This window comes from Lithobates pipiens, unplaced genomic scaffold (assembly GCF_037356315.1).
Source record: "Lithobates pipiens isolate NorthernLeopardFrog02 unplaced genomic scaffold, aLitPip1_a1.2 Scaffold_22, whole genome shotgun sequence".
NCBI lineage: Eukaryota > Metazoa > Chordata > Amphibia > Anura > Ranidae > Lithobates > Lithobates pipiens.
The window spans coordinates 235,929,796-235,954,448 of NW_027507784.1; the positions used below are offsets into that span (position 1 = coordinate 235,929,796).

A 24,653-nucleotide genomic window follows, 5' to 3' on the forward strand; every position below is an offset into this window, starting at 1 on the left:
TAGGACTTGGCTTCACATCTGACACTCCAGCAAGTTCCTGTAGCAGAGCTGACATATACATCATGATTTCAATCTTTTCGCCAGTCACCCTTACCTACAACTCAATGACTGCTGGTTTGCAGTAAAAACAAACTCTTTCTGCTTACATATCTAATGCCGCATACACACGATCGGAATTCTCGTCGGAAAAAGCTCTGATGGTTTTCCCGACGGAATTCTGATGGAATTCGGCTCAAGCTGTCTTGCCTACACACGGTCACATCAAATTCTGATCATTTATAACGCAGTGACGTACAACACGTACGACGTGACTAGAAAAAGGACGTTCAATAGCAAGTAGCCAATAGCTTCTGTCTAGTAGCTGAATCTGAGCCTGCGTGATTTTTGGCATGTCGGAATTGCATACACACGATCGGAATTACCGATAGAACGTTTTTTCCGTCTGGAAAATTGAGAACATGCTATAAATTTTTGGCTGGCGGAAATTCGGACAGCTAAATTCCGATGGAGCATACACACGGTCGCATTTTCCGATGAAAAGCTCTCATCGGTCTTTTTCTGGCCGGAATTCCGATCGCGTGTACGTGGCATTACAGTTATTTTTTGACTTCTGGCAGTTACAGTGGGAAGGGCCAATCGTAAACTAAGTTTATTATTATAATTTTCTTATTGGGTAAGTGCCATTTGCACAATGAAGAACCACAGCAAGTATAAACACTGTTTGATACAAACCTTTAATGCCACGTACACACGACCAGACTTTTCAACATCAAAAGTCTGACGGAATGATTCCGGCAGACTATTCGAACGTGTGTGGGCTGCAGCGGACTTTTGATTTGCAAAAGTCTGACAGACTTTAGAAATGGAACATGTTTCAAATTTTTCCGACAGAACTCTGCCGGACCCAGAAACCCGCTCTTGTGTGTGACAGTCTGACGGATTAAAACCGACGCGAGGGCAGCTATTGGCTACTGGCTATGAACTTCCTTATTCTAGTCCAGTCATACGTCATCACGTTCGAATCTGTCGGACTTTGGTGTGATTGTGTGTGGCCAAGTCCGTTCATTCGGAAAGTCCGTCAGAACTCTGTCAGAACTCCGTCAGAACTCTGTCGAAAGTCTGCCGGACTTAAGTCTGGTCGTGTGTACGCAGCATAAGAGGTCCTTACAAGGCCTTGTCTGTGACACCATAGGTGGCTCTGCCTCTCTCATCATATATGGTAACAGAATGAATTTTCCTTAAATGGATGGCACTCTCTTCCAATAAGGCAAAACGGTTTGCTAAAATATTAGAAATATGTGAGGTATATTCATGTATGCATAGGGCCTTTGGAAGAAGAGATTGTTTTGTTGATGAATGACTTTTTAATGTATCTAGTTTTATATAAAGCATTGAAAATCTGTACTATTGTGTGCAAAGAGCTTAATGCAAGTTTAGGATTTGTTGCTACATAACCTTCATAGTTTCCAATGCCTGCACTCCACTACAGACACATTTCTATAAAATAGCATGTGCCATGATAATTATAGGTAACTGCCTTGAGCAATTGTGGTAATTGTCTCTTCCTCAATAAACAATAAGATATTGCTGCTTTGACTGCTTCTTTCCCCTTGACCTTTCCTCCCACTCAACGTGTATACTTTTCTTTCCTACTAGTGGATAATTTTGCACAACAGTCTGTTTCTATACCACACTGGAAAAAAGTAGTCAAATCTCTTAAAAGATCCCTCACACTGGTCCAATGCCAAGAACGGCACCTAACAGTATAATGCTTATTTGCTTATTTATTGACAAGAAAAACGACTTGAATCATTGGCTGTTCAAAAATGTACAGTATTATCTGCCTCAAATAGTTATAGTAAACATACTTATAAACACGCACTCATTTTTTTTTAGTATTGACAGTTTACACTTAGCCCTTGTTCACATTGACTGCGGATTTGAAATCGCTTGACTTCATCTGAAATCATGCAATTCCAAAGCCGCATGTCAGTGTGACTTGGAAGACATCTATACACAGGTATCTATGCAAGTTGCACCCGAAATTGCCAAAAATAGTGCAGGGACTACTTTTTCAAATCAATGTGGCGTCACACAGTTGGCGTTGCATGGATTTGAACAGTGCCAGCACATGACAAGTCGCTCCAATGTGAACCAGGGCTTAGGGGTGTATTTATGAAGCAGTAAATGTAACATTTACCAAACATTCACTGCAGTTTCCTAGAGCATGTTTTTTAAATTACAGTGACCTGAAGTGAATGTTTGGGAAATGTCACATTTGTTGCTTTATAAATAAGTTCCTTTTATTAAAACAGAAGAGATTTTTTTACATTTAAAGTGGAACTATTTTTTTTTCACTGTGGATAGTTCAAATAAGTTATGGGCAATCCTTTTGCCAAGCACATCCAGAGGGTGGCTGGGGATACTAATACTGTTATTTTTATTGTGCTAGAAACTGATTGTGAGCCCTAAGCTTCCACAGCCAGAGTGACAGTTTTGGCTTGTGCACAGTGAAGGATGGCATCACTCACTCTCCCATCTCCACTGAGCTGTTTACAAAAAGCTTTGAATTCTTTTCACTAAATATAAGGATTATTTGCAAATGAATGAGAGGAGAGAAGGAGCCGGCAAAGCACAGCACAGGCTGGGGCTTTACTTAAAAAAATAAAAGCAGGGCAGTTTAAAGAGGAAGTAAACCCTGATGGGTTTACTTCCTCTTTTTTTCCCTGCAAAGGTAAAGCATAATGGACTACTATGCATCGCATAGTAGCTCATTATGTGTCACTTACCTGACACAGGAGCCAGCGAAGTCGCCGCTGATCCTTGTAGTCCGCCGCATCCATGTTGCTGGTGGCGTCTCGCAGCTCCGACGAATCACAGCGGCGAAGCCGCGATGACGTCACTCCCGCGCATGCGCACGGGAGTCGCGTCTCGCAGCTCTGCCGCTGCCACTCGGCGAAGCCGCGATGACGTCACTCCCGCGCATGCGCACGGGAGTCGACAAATTAGGCAAATCCATTCATGGATTTGCCGCATTTAGTGCGCCTGCGCGCCGCTGTCTACGGCGCATGCGCCGTAGACAGCGGTGCCCATTTTCGGGCAAATATCTCCTAAACCATATAGGTTTAGGAGATATTGCTTGGACCTACAGGTACAGTGGTGTGAAAAAGTGTTTGCCCCCTTCCTCATTTCCTGTTCCTTTGCATGTTTGTCACACTTAAGTGTTTCGGAACATCAAACCAATTTAAACAATAGTCAAGGACAACACAAGTAAACACAAAATGCAATTTGTAAATGAAGGTGTTTATTATTAAAGGTGAAAAAAAATCCAAACCATCATGGCCCTGTGTGAAAAAGTGATTGCCCCCCTTGTTAAAACATACTATAACTGTGGTTGTCCACACCTGAGTTCAATTTCTCTAGCCAAACCCAGGCCTGATTATTGCCACACCTGTTCACAATCAAGGCATCACTTAAATAGGAGCTGCTTGACACAGTAAGGTCCACCAGAAGATCCTTAAAAGCTACACATCATGCCGAGACCCAAAGAAATTCAGGAACAATTGAGAAAGAAAGTAATTGAGATCTATCAGTCTGGAAAGGGTTATAAAGCCATTTCCAAAGCTTTGGGAATCCAGCGAACCACAGTGAGAGCCATTATCCACAAATGGCGAAGACATGGAACAGTGGTGAACCTTCCCAGGAGTGGCTGGCCGCCCAAAATTACCCCAAGAGCGCAGCGACGACTCATCCAAGAGGTCACAAAAGACCCCACAACAACGTCCAAGGAACTGCAGGCCTCACTTGCCTCAGTTAAGGTCAGCGTTCATGCCTCCACCATCAGGAAAAGACTGGGAAAAAATGGCCTGCATGGCAGAGTTCCAAGGAGAAAACCACTGCTGAGCAAAAAGAACATCAAAGCTCGTCTCAATTTCTCCACAACACATCTTGATGATCCCCAAGACTTTTGGGACAACATTCTGTGGACCGATGAGACAAAAGTGGAACTCTTTGGAAGGTGTGTGTCCAAGTATATCTGGCGTAGAAGGAACACTGCATTTCATAAAAAGAACATTATACCAACAGTAAAATATGGTGGTGGTAGTGTGATGGTCTGGGGCTGTTTTGCTGCTTCAGGACCTGGAAGACTTGCCGTGATAAAAGGAACTATGAATTCTGCTGTCTACCAAGAGATCCTGAAGGAGAATGTCCGACCATCTGTTCGTGTACTCAAGCTGAAACGAACTTGGGTTCTGCGGCAGGACAATGATCCTAAACACACCAGCAAGTCCACCACCGAATGGCTGAAGAAAAACAAAATGAAGACTTTGGAGTGGCCTAGCCAAAGGCCTGACCTGAATCCTATTGAGATGTTGTGGTATGACCTTAAAAAGGCCGTTCATGCTCGAAAACCCTCTAATGTAACTGAATTAGGACAATTCTGCAAAGATGAGTGGGCCAAAATTCCTCCAGGACGCTGTAAAAGCCTCATTGCACGTTATCGCAAACGCTTGGTTGCAGTTGTTGCTGCTAAGGGTGGCCCAACCAGTTATTAGGTTTAGGGGGCAATCACTTTTTCACACAGGGCCATGATGGTTTGGATTTTTTTTCACCTTTAATAATAAACACCTTCATTTACAAATTGCATTTTGTGTTTACTTGTGTTGTCCTTGACTATTGTTTAAATTGGTTTGATGTTCCGAAACACTTAAGTGTGACAAACATGCAAAGGAACAGGAAATGAGGAAGGGGGCAAACACTTTTTCACACCACTGTAAGCCTTAATCTAGGCTTACCTGTAGGTCCAAGTTGTTTGGAAGGGTTTACTTCCTCTTTAAGAGCCAGTAGCAGGAACGTTTTACTAAGGGATAATAGGCCAAAATGTAGTAAAGTCACAGAAAAGGTAAATGTTTCACTACAAGAATTAACAGACTACAGATTATTTGGTAGTTTAAAATTGACCAACATCAGGGTCACAGCATGTCATGAGCCTGTGCAGAAGAGAGATGTAGACAGGTCCCAGTAGCCAGTAGTGAAGCTGGATGGTAATGGTAGTCTGTCCTGGATCCTGGCTGAAGTGGGGAAAGAAAACAGCATGGCATGCCAATCCTTAGGAACTGCAACATCTTCACGGCTCAGGGCAGGGAGACTCTTCGGGGTGAAGTGTGGTTGCTAGGCAATCCATTTTAGATGGGAGTCCTGCTTTGTTAAGCCTGCCTGACTGACTAGGCTTACTGAAAGGATAATTAAATACTTGAAGACCAGGCCTTGTACTTGACAGACAAGTAAAAATATGTATTTTTTTCTAGAAAATACTTAGAACCCCCAAACATTATATATATATATATATATATATATATATATATATATATATATATATATATATATTATACACTATCTCACAATAGTGAGTACACCCCTCACATTGTTGTAAATATTTTATTATATCTTATTTTATTATATCTTTTCATGTGACAACACTGAAGAAATTACACTTTAGATTGTAGCAAACTAGTGAGTGTACAGCTTGTATAACAATGTAAATTTGCTGTTCTCTCAAAATAACACAACGTACAGCCATTAACCACTTCAGCCCCTGAGGGATTTGTCCCCTTCCTGACCATGCTATTTTTTGCGATAGGGTACAGTGTCACTTTAACTGACAATTGCGCTATCATGCTTCGTATCAGCGAAAACAAAATGTTTGTTCTTTTTTTCCCAACAAATAGAGCTTTCTTTTGGTGGTATTTGATCACCTCTACAGTTTTTATTTTTTGTGCTATAAGCAAAAAAGAGCCAATTTTGGGAAAACACAATATTTTGTAGTTTTTGCTATAATAAATATGACATTTTTTTCAAAAAAATAAACCCATTTTTTCCTCAGTTTAGGCTGATATATGTTCTTCTACATACCGTATTTATCGGGATCTAACACACACTTTTTTCTCCTTAAAATCAGGGGAAAATCGTGGGTGCATGTTATATGCCGATCCCTCGCGGTTTCTAACCTTCTCTGATGCTCTCAGCGGCTTTTGGGTATTTCCGGACGCACTCGGCCATTCTCGCCTATTTTGGGCCACACTCGGCCATTCTCTGCGGATTTCAGAAAGCTGAAAGACACCGAGAACGGCCGACTGTGGCCGAAAATAGCCGAGAATGGCCGAAAATAGCCGAGAACGGCCGAGTGCAGCCAAAAATATCCGAAAGCCAACGAGAATGGCTGAGAACTACCGAGCGCCACAGAGATACACAGGACATCCACTCTGTATCTCGGCGGCACCATTTTTAAACAGCAAAGACACTGACAAGCCTGCAAATAACTGACAAGGCTGCAAATGACTGGCATGGCTGCAAATGACTGACAAGGCTGCAATGCAAGGCTGCAAATGATTGATAAGGCTGCAAATGATTGACAAGGCTGCAAGGGAAGGCTGCAAATGATTGATAAGGCTGCAAATGATTGACAAGGCTGCAATGGAAGGCTGCAAATGACTGACAAGGCTGCAATGGAAGGCTGCAAATGACTGACAAGGCTGTAATGCAAGGCTGCAAATGACACTGACAAGGCTGCATTAATGGGCATTTAAAATGTAATGTCCCTCCTAAAAGTTTTTTTCTTTGAAATTCCTAAACTTGGGGTGCATGTTATACGCCGGAATGTGTTATACGCCAATAAATACGGTATTTGTGGTAAAAAAAACCCGCAATAAGCGTATATTGATTGGTTTGCGCAAAAGTTATAGTGCCTACAAAATAGGAGATAGATTTATGTCATTTTTATTATCATTATATTTTTTTTACTAGTAATGGTGGTGATCTGCGATTTTTATAAGGACTGCGACATTGTGGCGGACAGATCGGACACTTTTAACACTATTTTGGGAACATTGACATTTATACAGCAATCGGAGATAAAAATAGCCATTGATTTCTATATAAATGTCACTGGCAGGTAAGGGGTTAACACTAGGGGCAACCAAGGGGTTAACTGTGTTCCCTAGGTGTGTTCTAACTGGAAGGGGCTGGACTTGACTATGGGAGGAGAGAGATCGGTGTTCATACTTAGTGTGAGCACACAATCTGTCTCCTCTCCCCTGAGAGAACTGGGATTTGTGTGTTTACAAATTATCGCGGGTGCCCGGGGGTCATCACACCCGCTGGGCACACGCATCGACTCCGGGGACACGCGGCGGGTGCGCACGCACCAGCTGTGACGTCATAAAGAAGCGACATACAGCTATAACTGTAGCGGCTGGTCAGCTAGCGGTTAATGTCTAAGCCGCTGGCAACAAAATGGAGTACACACGCCCAAGTGGAAATGTCAAAATTGGGCCCAAAGTGTCCATATTTTGTGTGGCCACTAAGGATGAGCCAAACACCCCCCAGACCTAAACTTCATGTGAACTTTAGAACCCTATTAAAATCTATGGGACTCGAACGTTCAAAATCAAAAGTGCTAATTTTAAAGGCTTATATGCAAGTTATTGGCCTAAAAGGCATTTGGGGATCTGGGTCCTGCCGCAGGGGACATGTATCAATGCAAAAATGTATCAATGCATGCTTTTCTTTGTACTCTTCACCTGGTTGCCGCCACACACCCTTGACACCATCTGAACCAAAAAGGTTTATCTAGGTCTCATCAGACCACAGGACATGCTTCCAGTAATCCATGTCCCCCACATGCTTCTTTGGTCCCCATGCTCTTCTGGCCCCCACATGCTCCTTTGGTCCCCCCTGTGCGCCTCAGGTCCATCACATGCTCCCCTGGTCCCCACATGCTCTTCTGGGTCCCCCTGTGCTCCTCTTTTCCCCCATGCTTCTCTGGTCCCCCCCATGCTTCTCTGGTCCCCCCCATGCTCCTCTGTCCCCCCATGCTCCTCTGTCCCCCCATGCTCCTCTGTCCCCCCATGCTCCTCTGTCCCCCCCATGCTCCTCTGTCCCCCCCATGCTCCTCTGTCCCCCCATGCTCCTCTGTCCCCCCATGCTCCTCTGTCCCCCCATGCTCCTCTGTCCCCCCATGCTCCTCTGTCCCCCCATGCTCCTCTGTCCCCCCATGCTCTTCTGTCCCCCCCATGATCCTCTGACTCCACCGATGCTCCTCTGGTCCATCCTGTGCTTCTTTGGTTCCCCATATGCTCCTCTGGTCCCCCACATGCTCTTATGGTCCTACACATGCTCCTTGTGCTCCTCTGGTCCCCCACATGCTACTCTGCCCCCTACTTCTCCTTTGGTCCCCCCAGGCTCCTCAGGTCCCCCACATGCTCCTCTGGGCTCCCACATTCTCCTCCCCCACATGCTTCTCTGGCCCCCCCTGCTCCTCTGCCCCCCCCCACTTCTTTGATCCCCCACAGCGGTCACCTCCCCTCCCTGGATAGCTGTGCAGTAGGTGGACGGGTTAAATACAGACATAATCCTCTGCGAATGAGAAGCTTGTCATATGATCTGGAAAGACAGACAGCCACCGACCGTTATAACATAACCTTCCCCGGCACTCATTCTCCTGTTCTTTCCCTCCCCTGCTCTCCATCCTGTCTGCTGCTTTGGACACGCTAGATGAAATGCAGGGGAAGGAAAGAGTACCAGGGAAGGTTGTGTTATAACGGTCGGTGGCTGCCTGTCTTTCTGGATCATATGATGAGCTTCTCAGTGCAGAGGATCATGTCTGTATTCAGCCCATCGGCTTACTGCACAGCTATCCAGGGAGAGGAAGTAAACAGCGGTCTGCTAGCAGAAGGTAGAGGTGGGGAAGCAGGAGGATGGTACCAGCTGCAGCACCCCCCCCCCCAGTGCAGCGCCCGGGGCACGTGACCCCCCTGCCCCCCTATTTTCGGCCCTGATTATCTTCATAGGCGACGCTTAAAACATTTTTACAGGTTACCGTTTGTGGCAATACCACATACTGTATGTGTGCTTTACATTTTTTTATTATTTCTTTTATTTAAAAAAAACTTTAAAAATCTTATTCTTATATAGTCCCTTTAATTTTGTTTGTATCACCTTTATTGCTATCACAAAGAATGTATACATCCCTTTTCTATAAGACCCCAGATTTCCCCTTTACACTTGAAAACATCAGATATAAAAAAAAATATATATATATATATATATATATATATATATATATATATATATATATATATATATATTGCTCAGATGCTTTCCCCCAAAAAAACAATGGTAGTGTTTACACATTCCAGTCTCTGTTCACCTCCATATCCAGTTGCACAAACTGCTAGATTGGATTCCGGTCTACTCAGAAAGATGGATAAGCCCGAGAAACATCAGAGCCCGGTAAACTGCTTCAGAGCTGCAACCTGTATATATGTATTGTGGTCTTGAAGTGGTTAAAAGAGAGAAAATACATTGCCTTTATTATGTCTGTTTATCCACAACTTATGTACAATAAAAAACATCAGCTGCATCATTTATAAAGTGCTATACAAATTGAATCCAATTTAAGCATTGGCACGAATATAAAAACACAGCCTACCTGCCCAGCACTTCTCTTTCCAATACAGACATTGATACAGCATACAAATGCAGCCTATTTTCTATTGTTGGTGATCTGAGAACCCCTGCTTGTGATGCAGAAATACTATTCCCAAAAACACCAACTCCCATAGACAAAAAAAACCTGAAAAAATAAATAAAATAGAATATTTCTCACTGCCACCAATCAAATAATATGAGAGCTATACTCCCAGTGATCCTGTGAGATATTTTCTGAATTTTGGCTATGATAATTTACAGAGAACTTAGATCAAGGTAAATTGGTTAAACATTCTGATGCTGGCACAGGTTAAGTTAAGTTAACATGGTTGTAAAGGCTCAATGTTATTTACCTATCCTCATTGATTGAGGCAGCAGCGGGGCCATTAGCTCCTGCTGTTGTCAATTATGGACAGTGATTCTACAACTTTTATGCAAACCAATCAATATACGCTTATTGAGATTTTTTTTACTAAAAATATTTAGCAGAATACATATTGACTAAAGTGATGAAGAAATTGAAGAAATTTGATGTTTAACATTTTTTATTGGATATGTTTTATAGTAGAAAATAATATATATATATATATATATATATATATATATATATATATATATATATATTAATTTTTTTTTTTTTTTTTTTTTTTTTTTTTTTTTTTTATAGCTCAAAAAATAAAAACCGAGGTGATTAAATACCACCAAAAGAAAATTCTACTTGTTGTGGGAAACAAATGATATCACATTTTTTTGGGTACAACATTGCATGACCTCACAATTGTCAGTTAAAGTATTGCAGTGCCATATCACAAAAAATGGTCTGGAATCTTCTGAAGGTCAAGTGGTTAATTTATTTGATTGCTTAGATTTAAATACCATATTTAATCAGTTTCAAAGCACTAGTTTGTTAAAATCCTGGAATTTCCTCTTAAATACATGTGCAATTTTACATTAATTGGATGAGTTAAAAAAAACACTTTCAATGGTATAAGAAATAATATACTGCTTTAAAAAAAAATCTAATGTACATAATTACTAACCATTTACAAAAACTGCTGTGTAAAATCCAAAACTAAAAGATTTTTTTTTTTTCACATTTTTGTCCATTTGTAACTTTAAGTGTCAGCATATGTATTTAAGTGAACCCTCTTAACCACTTTTCATCTGGCCTCTGTAACTAAATGGTATGATTGGACACCTCTTAGGATGAATGGATGTATTCTCCATTTGAGAGCAGCGAGCATCAGCTACTGGCACTTTTTACATTGGAGAGCCTGGCTCTTCCTCTCACAATGGGGAAAGGGCAGAAGGATTGAATGAATGAATCAATTCCTTAAATCCTGCTGATTTCAGCTAAGAAATGAGCAATCAAAGCAGGAAGAGATGAGAGTCTAAAGAGTCACTGACCGCCAATATTCTGGTATTATTTTTGGGGGGATTTATGACTCCAGTGACTACCATTGGTGGGTGAGGAGATGGGAGTGGTGAGTTTTAAAATGCTCCTATTCACCAATGATTGTGGGATTGTTTTGGGGTAGTTTAACCACTTGCCTACTGGGCACTTTTACCCCTTTCCTGCCTAGGCCAATTTTCAGTTTTCAGTGGTGTCGTATTATAAATAGAAACATAGAAAAGTGACAGCAGAAGAAGATAAAGTAGTACATCAAGTCTACCCATTTTATTAGAATGACAATTGCGCGGTTATTCTACGCTGTACCCATATGACATTTTTATATATATATTTTTTCACATAAATAGGGCTTTCTTTTGGTGGTTATTAATCACTATTGGGGTGTTTTCTTGTTTGCTAAATAAATGTAAAAAGGCAGACAATTTTGAAAAAAAAATAACATTTTCAGTTTGTTATGCAATTTTGCAAACAGGTAATTTGTCTCCTTCATTGATGTGCATTTATGAGACTGCACTGATGAGCACTGATGGGGGGATAGTGATACGCTGCACTGATAGGCACTAATAAGATGGCATTGGTGGGCACTGATGATGAGGCACTGATGAGGCTGAACTGATAGGTGGCACTGATAGGTGGAACTGATTGGCACTGGTAGGCAGCACTTATGGGCACTGATAGGCGACACCGATAGGTGACACTGATGAAGAGGCACTGACAGGCATTGTTTGACAGCACTGATGGCCACCAATTGATAACACTGATGGCCACTGATAGGCAGCACTGATGGGCACTGTTGGGGCTTCACTGATAATCGGGACACTGATAATCAGTTCTCAGATTATCAGTGTAGATGTGTCTTTCACACAAGCCGGTTACCGACTATCCTCTCTCCTCACACTGTCAGGACGATGAAAGCAATGACCATAACCAGCTTGTGTTTACATTGTGATCAGCTGTGATTGATCACATGGTAAAGGGTGGCGCTGTGATTGGCCCTTTATCTTGATCTGTGATTAGCTGTGTCCCAAGGACACAGTGGTCACAGAGCGCGACGCATGCGCGCTGCAGCGAGCACGCAGTGAGCGCGATCACAGGAGGACATCATGTGATGCCTTCCCAGAACTGTCCGACCACACTGTAACCATTATTCACCTATATCGCAATCAGAAAGTGGTTAAAATGGCACTGACCATAGATTTTGTGGAAAAAACTTTTGGGGGAGATTTTAAGTGCCACTGAACATCAATGATGGGGTGGGGTAAAATGTCACTTCTAATGACTGTGGAAATGTTTTATGAAAGTTAAGTGCTTACTTACCACCAATAATTGTGAAATGGTTTTGGGAGGTGTAAAATGGTTTTAGTTTATCCAGGACATGGCTCTATGTCAGTGCAATACTGTTTCCCCCTCCAGGGAACTTTCACAATAACAGAAGTTTGCACTTGGCTTTAGTTGGTGACTTTTAAGGGTCAAGCACATTAAAAAATTTTAACCACCCCAATACAAGCATGTTTTTTAATTTCCAAAACATTGTGGCAAAAAAAAAAAAATCACCATTGGTTGTCCATTTTCTTGCCCAGGAATTTAGGAGGTGTATATCATGTCCTGACATTTTTAATTGATACGTTTTATACTAATAAGTGGGTTTTTATCATTTTCAATCTTTTTTTCTTTTATATAGTAAACAATTTAACAAAACAAAAGTGGTTATTAAATAGAAATAAAAAGAAAGCTCTATCTATCTAAAAAAATATATATATAAATAATCTGGCTATATTGTTGCATGACTCAGTGGTTGTCTGACAAACTATCACAGCTCTTAAAATTAAAAAATTTGCTGAACACGAAGGGGGTGTAACATTATGTCCTGAAGTGGTTAATTTATGATTGTTTGCATATTCAGTTATGAATATGCCTTTTTGTTATTGAAAGTACTGAGTACTACAACAAGGGTCAAAGAGTCGGAGCTCTGTTCTCACACACAATTAGCAACTCATCTTTCTGTCACATCCTCCAGAACAATGCTTTAATCAACAGCACTGCTCACGCAGTACAATGGGACATGTCAGACATCATTCTGTCTCTCCTATGTGCCGACAGAACATAGGGGGTTATTTACGAAAGACAAATCCACTTTGCACTACAAGTGTACTTGAAAGTCCGCTGAAAGTGCACTTGGAAGTGCAGTTGCTGTAGATCTGAGGGGGGACATGCAAGGAAAATAAAAAACAGATCCCCCTCAGATCTACAGCGACTGCACTTCTAAGTGCGCTTTCAGCGGACTTTCAAGTACACTTGTAGTGCAAAGTGGATTTGCCTTTAGTAAATCAACCCCATAGGGTTTACTTCCTCTTTAAACGTATAACCATTTAGTTAGGCTGATTAATCACAGAATTATTGTAAAGTTAACTAATGCATACTGAAGCTCCTTAATTTTGTCTGAGCATCTAAAATTGAAGGGGTTAAGGCAATCTTTAAATCCAGTTTGAGAATGTCAAAGTACACAAAGTAATACAGTAAAATCACCACTTCATAAAAGTGGTAATTGTTACATTAACCACTTGCTTACTGGGCACTTAAACCCCTCTCCTGTCCAGACCAATTTTCAGCTTTCAGCGCTGATGCGTTTTGAATAACAATTACGTGGTCATGTTAAACTGTACCCAAATAAAAAAAATTTATAATTTTTTTTTCTCACAAATAGAGCTTTCTTTTGGTGATATTTGATCACCTCTGCGGTTTTTATTTTTTGGTACATTTTTTTAAAAAGACCGAATTAAAAAAAAAAACTTTTTTTTTATATTTTGTTATAAAATTTTAAAACAGTCAATTTTCCTCCTTCATTGATGTACGCTGATGAGGTGGCACTGATGGCACCAATAGGTGGTAGTGATGGGCACTGATGGGTGGCAGAAATGGGCACTGATCGATTACACTGAAAGGCAGCACTGCTAGGTGGCACTGATTGGCACCACTGGTGGGCTTTTATAGGTGACACTTGTGGACATTGATAGATGGCACTCATGGGCATTGATAGGTGGAACTGGTGGGCACTGGCAGGTGGCAAAGGCAGGTGGCACTGGCAGGGTGTAGTGGTGGGCATAGATGAGGCATAATTGCCTCTTCCTCTTTGGGACCGATGTCCCTTTCAGATAAGCTGGTGGTCAGCTTTTTTTCTCCTCAAGCTTTTAGCGTGAGGAGAAAATTTAACGATTACTGAGCTTTTGTTTACATCATGTAATCAGCTGTCATTGGCGACAGCTGATCACATGGTAATGGGCCGGGACCGGTCCCTTACTCGGATCGGTGATCACCCGAGTCTCAGTGGCTGCAGGGAGCATGCACAGGGGAGCCTGTCATATGACAGCCTCCTGGAAATTCAGGTCTGCGCTGTGGCCATCATTCGGCTATAGCGTGGACATCAACTGGTTAAATAAGCTAAAATCAGGCTCCCATCACGCTGATCAAGCTCTCACATCTCCCAGTCTCTGTTAGCTGGTGGTCTTTAAAAGGATAATGGGATACATTAGCATGGACTTAAAGAAATCCTGATACCATCTTAAAAAATGCATGCAAAAGCACATGCAATGTCCCCCTCAACTTACTACTGGCATACCCCACTTTTAAGTACACAATGGGGTTTATTTACTAAATCTGGAAAGTGCAAAATCAGGCTCACTTCTGCATAGAAACCAATGAGCTTCTAACCTCGGCTTGTTCAATTACGCTTTGGTAATAAAACCTGGAAGCTAATTGGTTTCTATGCAGAAGTGAGCCTGATTTTGCACTTTCCAGCTTTAGTAAATAAACCCCATTGTGTACTTAAAAGTGGGGTATGCCTGTATCAATTTGACTCTTTCAGAAGCGTCAATTCCCCAACAAAGCCCCTCCTTAAATTTCATACTTTACTCTTTTGGAAATGTGTTGCCTGTGCTACCAGCTTCTCTAACTTTCCACCTTTAAACTTTTATGTGGCAGCCAAGACTAAGGGCCCTTTTACAGTACTCCAATGAAATAATGTATTTAAAACACATATGGCATTTTGACGCACTTTCGCCATGTTTTTTGATGTACTTTTCCTGAATCCAATCATGAAACTTGGACATGTGATTCAAAAAGTGCACCAAAAATGTATTTTTGATGTTTTTTTTTGTAGTGCATTTTCTATAGATATCAATGGAAGTGTTTTTGGTGTACTTTTGAAAATGAAGCGTTCCATAGGATATAAAGGGAAATAATTTTCATGCATTTTTCTTCCACTACAAAGTGTCACATAATTAAAAGCTCCTGTTTTCTGGGAGTGCTGACATCACTTCCAAAATAGTAACACCGAGCAGAGGTCTATGAGCTTTTGGATATTCACATAAGGATGGCTTTTACTGGCAAAAAAAATGAATATGTTAACCAGTTCCCGACCAGCGCACACCGATGTACGTTGGCAGAATAGCACGGGCAGGCATATTGGCGTACAGGTAAGTCCAATGTTTATTGCCGCCCTGCCAACGCGAGCACGCCGCCGGTGGCGTGCTCCTGTGCCAGTCGGGACCCCCGTGAGTCCGGTCGCAGGTCCCGCGGACTCGATTGCCACAGCCATACCCGCGATTGTCTCACGGGGCGACTGAACGGAGAGATGCCATTGTAAACAGCATCTCCCCGTTCTGCCTAGCAACAATTGACGCTGATCTCTGCTCCATGTGATTGGAGCAGAGATCAGTGTTCACTAAATGAAAGCCCAGCCCCCCACAGTTAGTAACACACCCCTAGGAACACTTAACCCCCTACACTGCCACCCACTGGTTAACCCCTTCACTGCCAGTGTCATTTACACAGGAATCACTGCATTTGTATAGCAGTGATTGCTGTATAAATGACAATGGTCCCAAAAATGTGTCAAAAATGTCTGATGTGTCTGCCATAATGTCGCAGTTACAATAAAAATGGCTGATTGCCGCCATTACTAGTAAAAAAAAAAAATTAATAAAAATGCCATAAAACTATCCCCTATTTTGTAAACGCTATAACTTTTGCGCAAACCAATCAATAATCGCTTATTGTAGAAGAATACGTATCAGACTAAACTGAAGGAAAAAAATGTTTTTTATATATTTTTGGGGGATATTTATTATAACAAAAGTAAAAAACAATGCGTTTTTTTCAAAATTGTTGCTCTATTTTTGTTTATAGCGCAAAAAATAAAAGCCGCAGGGTTGATCAAATACCACCAAAAGAATGCTCTATTTGTGGGAAAAAAAGGACGTCAATTTTGTTTGGGAGCCACGTCGCATGACCGCGCAATTGTCAGTTAAAACGACGCAGTGCAGGATCGCAACAAGTGTCTCTGGCCAGCAAAATGGTCCGGGGCTGAAGTGGTTAAATGCACATATAATCATATTGATAGGCTGCTTAATAATTTTAATATAGTGTGTGTGTGCATATATATATGTATGTGTGTGTGTGTGTGTGTGTATGTATATATATATATATATATATATATATATATATAATTTTAGAGTAGTGCTTATGGTTTCTGAAACGCCATTGAAGCCTGCTAGCAACTTGATAAATGAATCAGTCAACACTCCTTTAAGGATCTCTGATTAATATCCCCAAATTAGAGATTAAAGTTGCTTTAAAAGCTTCAGTAAAGCTGTTTGTAACTTTGAAAGGTTTGCAAATGTTTTGTAACAGCTTGCTCTTAAAGTGAAGCCCATGTGTACAAATCCTAAGGATCATAATCGCCTGTATATGTGTCATATAGGGATAATTTAACTACAGTGGATGCTAAAATGTGTATTCTTTTGGATTTGGACCAAATTTCAGTAATCTGGCTCCCCTGAGCTGAATCCAAATTTCACCCTTATTTTTTGACAGTTTGGATTTTCCAAGAGGTCTCTAGGAGAAGAGAACCAAGGGTTTCTACTATTGCCTGACACCAGGCCCTGCCTTTCTATCCTATTATGTGTGGATTTTGTTCCACAGAAAATTTTAAGGAAGTGAATAAGGTTGTTTTTTTGGCCCCATCACCTTGTTTGGTAAAGCAACCATCTTAATTCATTCCTGCATAATTTCACCAAAAATTACAGTACAACCAAGGAAATGTTTTAGGGCTTTTCGCCAAAATATTTTTTATTTTTTTTTGTCTCTTAAAATATGTTTATTTAGCATTTTAAATAGATAAAATGTACAACAAGAGTGTGTAGAATGTATTCAACAGTATCAAATAATAATAACCAGGAGATACAGCTGCATGAGTACCATAAGATGCAATAAAAATAGACAATACAATAACGACAGTGCACCACCACCAGATATAAATATATGCACTTACCAGAGGCAAGCTATAAGAGAGCCTGCGGCTAATACCCAGCCAGGGCCTTTTCTACAAGAAAGCTGAATCTCCCACCCGTAAAAGGAAGCCTGTACCACACATCAAATGTCTCGGGAATCGAATACCGGCCACCAGAAGTTAATGAGGATATTGCCCAAAAAATAAAGAGGAGAACTCCATAGTGCAGTAGATTTTAATATAAAAGAACTAATATGCTTACATTTATGAGGATATAAACAAACATATAAAAAGCGGCTGGCCAGCAAGCGAACACCTACCCTGAGGTGTGCGATGACGTCAGTATGTCCATCTCCCTCCTCTGAATTCTGACCTGAATCAGGCCAAAAGATGCAAAACACACCAGACCCGCTGCAGAGATGTGAACCGGCTCCATAGAGAGTTGGTCAAAATCCTCCTTCTATTGTGGATTGGATGTGGGGATCCAATTCGCAATAGTGTAAATCCAGCCTACAGCATGAAAAATATATATATTTGTATTTAGTCTTTAGCATACTTTGATAAAGTGATCCTGACTTTTCTTCAATCTTGCACAGTCATTTTAGTATACCACTGTAATCAATGGGCAATTTTTTAATTAAATCCATTTTGTTTGAACTGTGAAGGTGAAAGCTATTTTAATTATAATCATGATTAATGTAGATTACCCTGAAGGGATTCAAAGGAGGAGAACTAGCAGAAGCTCATCTTGGAAAACATAAACGCTAAAACACATACATTTGCATGCACATATTTTAGGCTGTTGTTCTAGTACTCAAATCAATTTTGTAAGAATGAAATTATGCATCATTTAAAGTAAATATGTTTTGTAAACTGACATTTACAAAAAAACACAGAATTTTTCAATTTTGGAATCAAAGAGAAAGCACATGTTTAGCTCTGTGTATACTAAGGAAAATGGTGGAGCTGATGTTCAAATAGGGACGGTAACACAACCTTGAGGCTGCATTCACTCCTTAGCGTTTTCAGCTCATAAAACTCATCTCAAAAGTTCCAAAACTCCCAACAAAGGTGTCGCCATAAAGAGGTCCTGTCATTGCCCAAAGTGATCACAAAAAGGCTTGTTAGTCCACTTGTGATAGCAAAAAAGTTACATGGGGAAAAAAGTGAAAAAATAATACCTTATTACATTATTATTTAAATGAAATAAAAATAATTTTAAAATTATTTAATAAAAAATTTAAATGCTCCCCCGGTGCTCCATGCATACATGAAAATGCAAACACACATATGTAAACAGTGATTTCACCACACATGTGAGGTATCACCATAAATGTGAGACTGAGAGCAATACTTCTAGAGCTATCATTCATGATTAACTCTGATAGCCTGTTAAGGCTTTTAACCACTAACCTACCGCCCACTGTCATATGACGGCAAGACGGTAAGGCTCTAGTTCTGGGTGGACGTCATATGACGTGAGCCCTTTTGAACATGGCATGCATGCGATCGTGTGCGTGCAGCCCTGTACTGTTGGTGGTGGCATGTCACCAAGAAACGGCTCATCACCGACATGGGTGAACGGCCACTGGGCATGGCTGTTTACCATGTGATCACTGATGGTAACTCCCCCACTTTACACGGTGCATGCGTGTGATTACGAGCGCACTACGCGTGTCCATCAGTGGCAGCATGTTCCCGAGAACACTGCTCGCCACCGACGATAGTAAACAGCCATTGGCCAGGGCTGTGTACCATGTGATCGGCTGTGATCCATTCACAACCTGATCACTAAATGTAAACATAGCGCTGTAACTAACTGTTATCAGCTCTTCTCTCCTCACACGCCGGTTCCAGTGTGAGGAGAGAAGAGTTAGGAGCAGTGAGTCACAGATCTATATTTAGTAGTGTCTGCACCAATACCACACCTGTTCCATCGCCCCCCCAATTGTCATCTGTCACCTCATAATAGTGCACCTGTCACATAAGAGACTGCCGTCAGTAACCATCAGCGGTACAACCATCACCCAGCAGTGACTGTTCCCTGTCACCCATCATCCATCAGTGACCCTGCCCTGTCACCCATCAGTGACCATGCTCTGTTACCCGTCACCCATCAGTGATGGTGCCCTGTCACCCATCAGTGACCATGCCCTGTCACCTATCACCCATCAGTGACCGTGCCCTGTCACCCATCATCCATCAGTGACCATGCCCTGTCACCCATCAGTGACCATCAGTGGTGCACCCGTCACCCATCAGTGACCATCAGTGGTGCACCCATCTCCCATCAGTGACCTTGGCCAGTCATCCATCACCTGCCAACCATCAGTGACCGTTAGCGGTGAACCCGTCACCCATCAGTGACCGTGGCCTGTCATCCATCACCTCACACCGTCAGTGACCGTCAGCGGTGCACCCGTCATCCATCAGTGACCGTGGCCTGTCACCCATCACCCATCAGTGACCATTGCCTGTCACCCATCTGTGACCATCGCCTGTCAGACCATCATCACCTATCAGATAACGCACAGCCCATCAGTGACTGTCACCTGCCATGCATCTGTCACCGCACAGCTATCCGCCATTCCAGATCCTCTCCAGGACTGATGAGAGCACCGGGAGTTCTCATCAGATTCCAATTCCAATTCTGATTCAGAATAAAATTCGGCATTTGAACCGATTGAGTAGTAATGATTCGGATGAAGAATGGGTCCCTCCTAAAAGGGCACAGCACTCTGAAACCAGGCAGCTGCCAGCAACCAGGATTATATTCCCAGGCCCACTACCATCGCTGCCGCCAGCAATAGGCCCCAGGAACAAAGGCCCAGTACCAGTGCTGCCACCAGTGATAGGCCCCGCAAACAAATGCCCAGGCCCAGTACCAGTGCTGCTACATCACGCCTGAGTACCAGCACAGGAGATTCAACTCCCCCAACTACTGGAGTGTCACGTCCCCCAAGAGCCAGGGCCGCTACATACATGCCAGATGGTCTTGCCAACCCAACATGGCTTCCTTCCAACTCAGGATCACCAATTATTCCCCCTTTCACAGCACAGCCAGGTGTGCAGGCCAGCACCCAAAATTTCACAGAGATCAATTGCTTTCATCTGTTTTTGCCCAACACTTCACTGCAATTCATTGTGTACCAGATGAATTTATATGCCCAGCAGTATATTGTCTTATCTTATGCCCGTCTGTTTGAGTGGAGAGATCTGAATGTGGAGGAGTTCAAATAGTTTTTGGGCCTCACCCTAAACATGGGGCTTGCAAAAAAAATTAAGGACATGCTTATTGGTCCACCAACCCCATCCACTGCACGCCCATGTATTCTGCCGTAATACTCAGGTCCCGATATGAGATGATTATGAGATTTTTTCATTTTAACGACACCCAGTCGTTACCCTAACACCCAGTGCCCTCCCTGCAATCATCCAAATTCCGATAAGCTATATAAAATTTGCTTACTGATAAATTTATTTTCCCAATGATTTGCAGAACTCTATGTCCCCAAGAAGCATATATGTGTGAATGAGTCCCTGGTACCATTTTCAGGCCGACTAGGAATAAATCAATATATTCCTAGCAAAAAGGCCAAATACGGAGAAAAATTTTACAAGCTCTGTGAGAAAGTCACGGGATATCTTTATGCATTCCGCATATATGAAGGAAGAGATTCCCAGCTCCAGCCCCCTGAGTGCCCGGCCTAAATGGGCACAACTGAAAAAATTGTATGGGACCTGGCTTACCCACGTCTGAAAAAAGGATATCTTATATACCTTGAAAACATCTATACCAGCCTGCCCCTTTTCAAACACCTATACATCGAAAAAACCCTGGTCCAGAAAAAATAGGAAGGGCTTCCCACAAGGGGGGAAAGAGCTACACTGAGATTCAATGAAGTGCTGGCCTTGAGGTGGAAGGATAACAGGAACGTGCACATGATGTCCACCATTCACGATGACACTACAGTTGTAGTTCAGCGAAGATGAGTTCCCATTGAAAAGCCGACATGTGTCCAAGATTATAATCTCTACATGGGGGGGGGGGGGGGTGGATTTCAATGATCAAATGATTCAGCCCTATTTGTCAATAAAGAGGTCCTGATTCTGGTACAAGAAGGTAGAAATTTAACTCATCCATTTGGCCATTTATAATTCCTACATAGTCTACACCAAATCCACAAAAAGCCCCGCCCCCTTCCTTAAATTTATAGAAGAAGTAGTCACGTCCCTCATCTATCAACAAAGGCCCCCCCAGAAGACCTTCACTCTGGTGCTGTTAGCCGACCTCATGAATGCCACTTCCCGTACAACATTCCCCCATCTGAAGCAGGCCAAAGACGGCAAAAAAGATGTCACGTGTGCAGCAGAAGAGGATTTCGAAAACATACCAGCTAACATTGTTCCCAGTTCCCTCCCAACCTGTCCTTTGCATTGGTGAATGCTTCGAACTTTATCATACATCCATAAAATATTAGCCCATATCTCCCCCATTTCATCACCTGCTACCTGGACTATGCAAATAATTAGCTGTAGCAAGAGGCAGTATGTTTATGAAGGGCTGGAGAGTGGAACAATAATGAGTCCATCATAATAAAGCAGTAGAGCGCAGATACTTAAACTCAAATAAAACTGAGAAAACAAATAAAATTAAATTAAAAAATATAGCAAACAGTGCATTAACTATAGGTGAGAATAAAAAGCGATGAGCTCAGCATAAAAGCCTCAAGGAGTCCAGTGAATCAGGTGATCTATACATCAAATATGGTGACTTGAGTGACACCCTCCACCACCGACAGAATTGGCCGCTCACCTCAGGAAATGGACCCCTAAATAAATCAGACAGGTCAAATGCAACATTCCCCTTCAAGGGTTAATAGGCAGGTCCGAATCCTGGTATCACTTGTAAGGCTTGCCGTATCTCTTATTATAGCATTGTCGTTTTTCTCCAGATATCACACATAAAATAAAAATAGCAAAATCTAGTGCTCTCTGATTATAAAACCATATTTATTTTAAAAGATAAAGAAGTGCACTCACTTGTATGTATGTATGTATAAGCACTGAGTTCAGTGCGAAACGCATCAGTAATTGGAACCCTTTTTTTTTTTTTTTTTTTGCTGTGTATGTTTGATGTGATGTGATCCACAACATTTTTAATAAAATATGGGAGTTCAAGTCTTTTTCCAGTGTGCAGCTATCCAGAGTTTTGTTCTGTCTGCCCACCTGTATCATTAACAACCGTGTCTCATCATCTGTCAGCTGGCTTCCCCACTGACAAGAAAAGAATTCTGGCATTAGAAAAATGTTAAAAATTGGTGTAGTGGTTAGCACTCTCACCTAGCAGTAAAAAGGGTCGCTGGTTCAAATCCCAACCATGGCACTACCTGCTTGGAGTTTGTATGCTCTCCCTGTGCCTGAATGGGTTTCCTCTGGGTACTCTGGTTTCCTCCCCACATTCCAAAGACATGCTGGTAGGTTAATTGGCTTCTGTCCAAAAAATTGGCCCTAGTATATGAATGGGGACCTTGGACTGTTCACTCCTTGAAGGTAGGGACTGATGTGAGTGTGCAGTGTACAGGGATAGGGACAATTGTAGACACTCACTCAGGTTGGACTGGTGTCTTTAGTCAACCTTACTAACTATGTAATCCCCAAAATCCACAATAGACCCTTATTCGAGCATGCGCCCCAACTCCTGAACCATATCAGGCCACATACCCTCAACATGGGGGGCTTGGTGCTTTGGGGACCCCAAAGCACCTTTCCCCATGTTAATGGGGACAAGGGTCTGACATCACATACCGGTGAATGCTGGGTCCGTGACGTCAGAAGGCGTGATGCCACCAGGTGACGTAGACAGGTGGCCTCACCCTTGCCTATATAAAAATGTCATACCGAGGAGCCTGCAGTAGGCAAATGGTCTCCGTGATGGTGAAAGCTTTTTTTTTTTTGCTTTTGGGTGTGGCGGGCAGCGTGATTGACGATGGATCTCCATAGGGAGACACAGTTTTTTTTTTTAAATAAAGGATTTGTCAGAAACTGTTTCTGTTTTTATTACTTTATGACACTTTTTTGGTGAATGGGTAAGGGTACTATGTTCCCAATACTCATTCACATAGGGAGGGGGCCAGAATGTGGGGGCCCCTTTTGAAAGGGGGCTTACAGATACCCTTAAGGCCTCTGCAAACAGACCCCCACAGCCACAAGCCACAATTGTGGGGATGAGGCCCTTGTCCCCATCAACATGATGCTTTGGGGAAGAAGGGGCAGAAGAAGAAGTCCATTGGACGAAACATGTCGAAAGTCATGTCAGACACCAGAGGTGACATCATCACACAAGCCTCACTCAAAATGGCGGTGGCCATTTTGAGTGAGGTGAGAGACTTTTTTATCCAGTTTTTTTAAGTGAATTGGCATTGTAATAAATTATGTCATTTTATAAGGATTGCTGCACTATGCATAATTTTTGCTATCTCTGCATGGAGGAATCATAACTTATCAGGAGCGCTGACATGTGTAACATTTGGTAAGGTGCATGGACTGGTTATCTGGTGATTAGTGGGATCGGTGACGCAAATCACAGCAACTAATAGGAGGCATATAGTTTTGTATTTTAAACGTAAATGGGTAGAACACAGGAATTGGATTCATTCCTAAAGTGTTATTACACTATTTTTTATATATTTTTTTTTTTTGAGAATTTTTTCACGCACAAATCTTGGAATTAAGGAAGCTGAGAGTTCTACAGTAATTACGTTTATATGCATAGTAAAATTTGATATTTGATAATGTGCATGGAGTGAGCAGAGTAAGCCCTTGTACACACGGTCAGAGATTCCATTGGAATGTGTCTGATCTGAGCGTTTTGCCGGATATTCCAACTGTGTGTGGTCTGCATCGGACAGTTTCCGTCTGAATATCCGTCGGACCAACTTTTCCAACTTGCCGGAAATATTTACCAACAAATTGCTCCGATCGGACATACTCCGATCATGTGTAGAGAATTCCGTTCGGACAAAGTGGCACGCATGCTCAGATCAAATTCCTACACCAAAGCTATTGGCTACTAGCGTGAACATAGTCCCATCGTAACGAAATAACGTCATCACGTTGGATTTTCCGACAACTTTGTCCGACCGTGTGTATACAACAGTTTCGGACAAAATCCGTTGGACAAAATCTGACGGACAAAATCCGACGGATTTGGTTGTCGGAATCTCCGACCGTGTGTACAAGGGCTAACACAGCACGCATGATGGATCTGAGACTGTGATATAAAGGCACATGCACGTTTTAGACTCACTATTTGTGAGGGGAAGTTTTTGCTTAGTATTTAAGTGAATATTTTATCGCACAGTGGTGGCTGGTGCTCAAAATTTTTGTGGGTGGCGCAAACAAACTGAAAAGTTCTGAAAAAAACACCAATGCAGCCAGTGTGTCCATCAAATGCAGCCACTGTGC

The 24,653-nt window shown here is 42.1% G+C and overlaps 1 long non-coding RNA gene across 1 annotated transcript in view; it reads right to left on the minus strand.

Annotated features, from left to right (window-relative positions):
- Window positions 1-9,153: 9,153 nt before the first annotated feature.
- LOC143925493 (uncharacterized) overlaps window positions 9,154-24,653 on the minus strand; it is a 53,222-nt gene continuing 37,722 nt past the window's right edge. The window contains exon 3 of the long non-coding RNA XR_013262008.1: window positions 9,154-9,334. This is a non-coding gene — a long non-coding RNA (uncharacterized LOC143925493). The remainder of the gene's footprint in view (window positions 9,335-24,653) is intronic.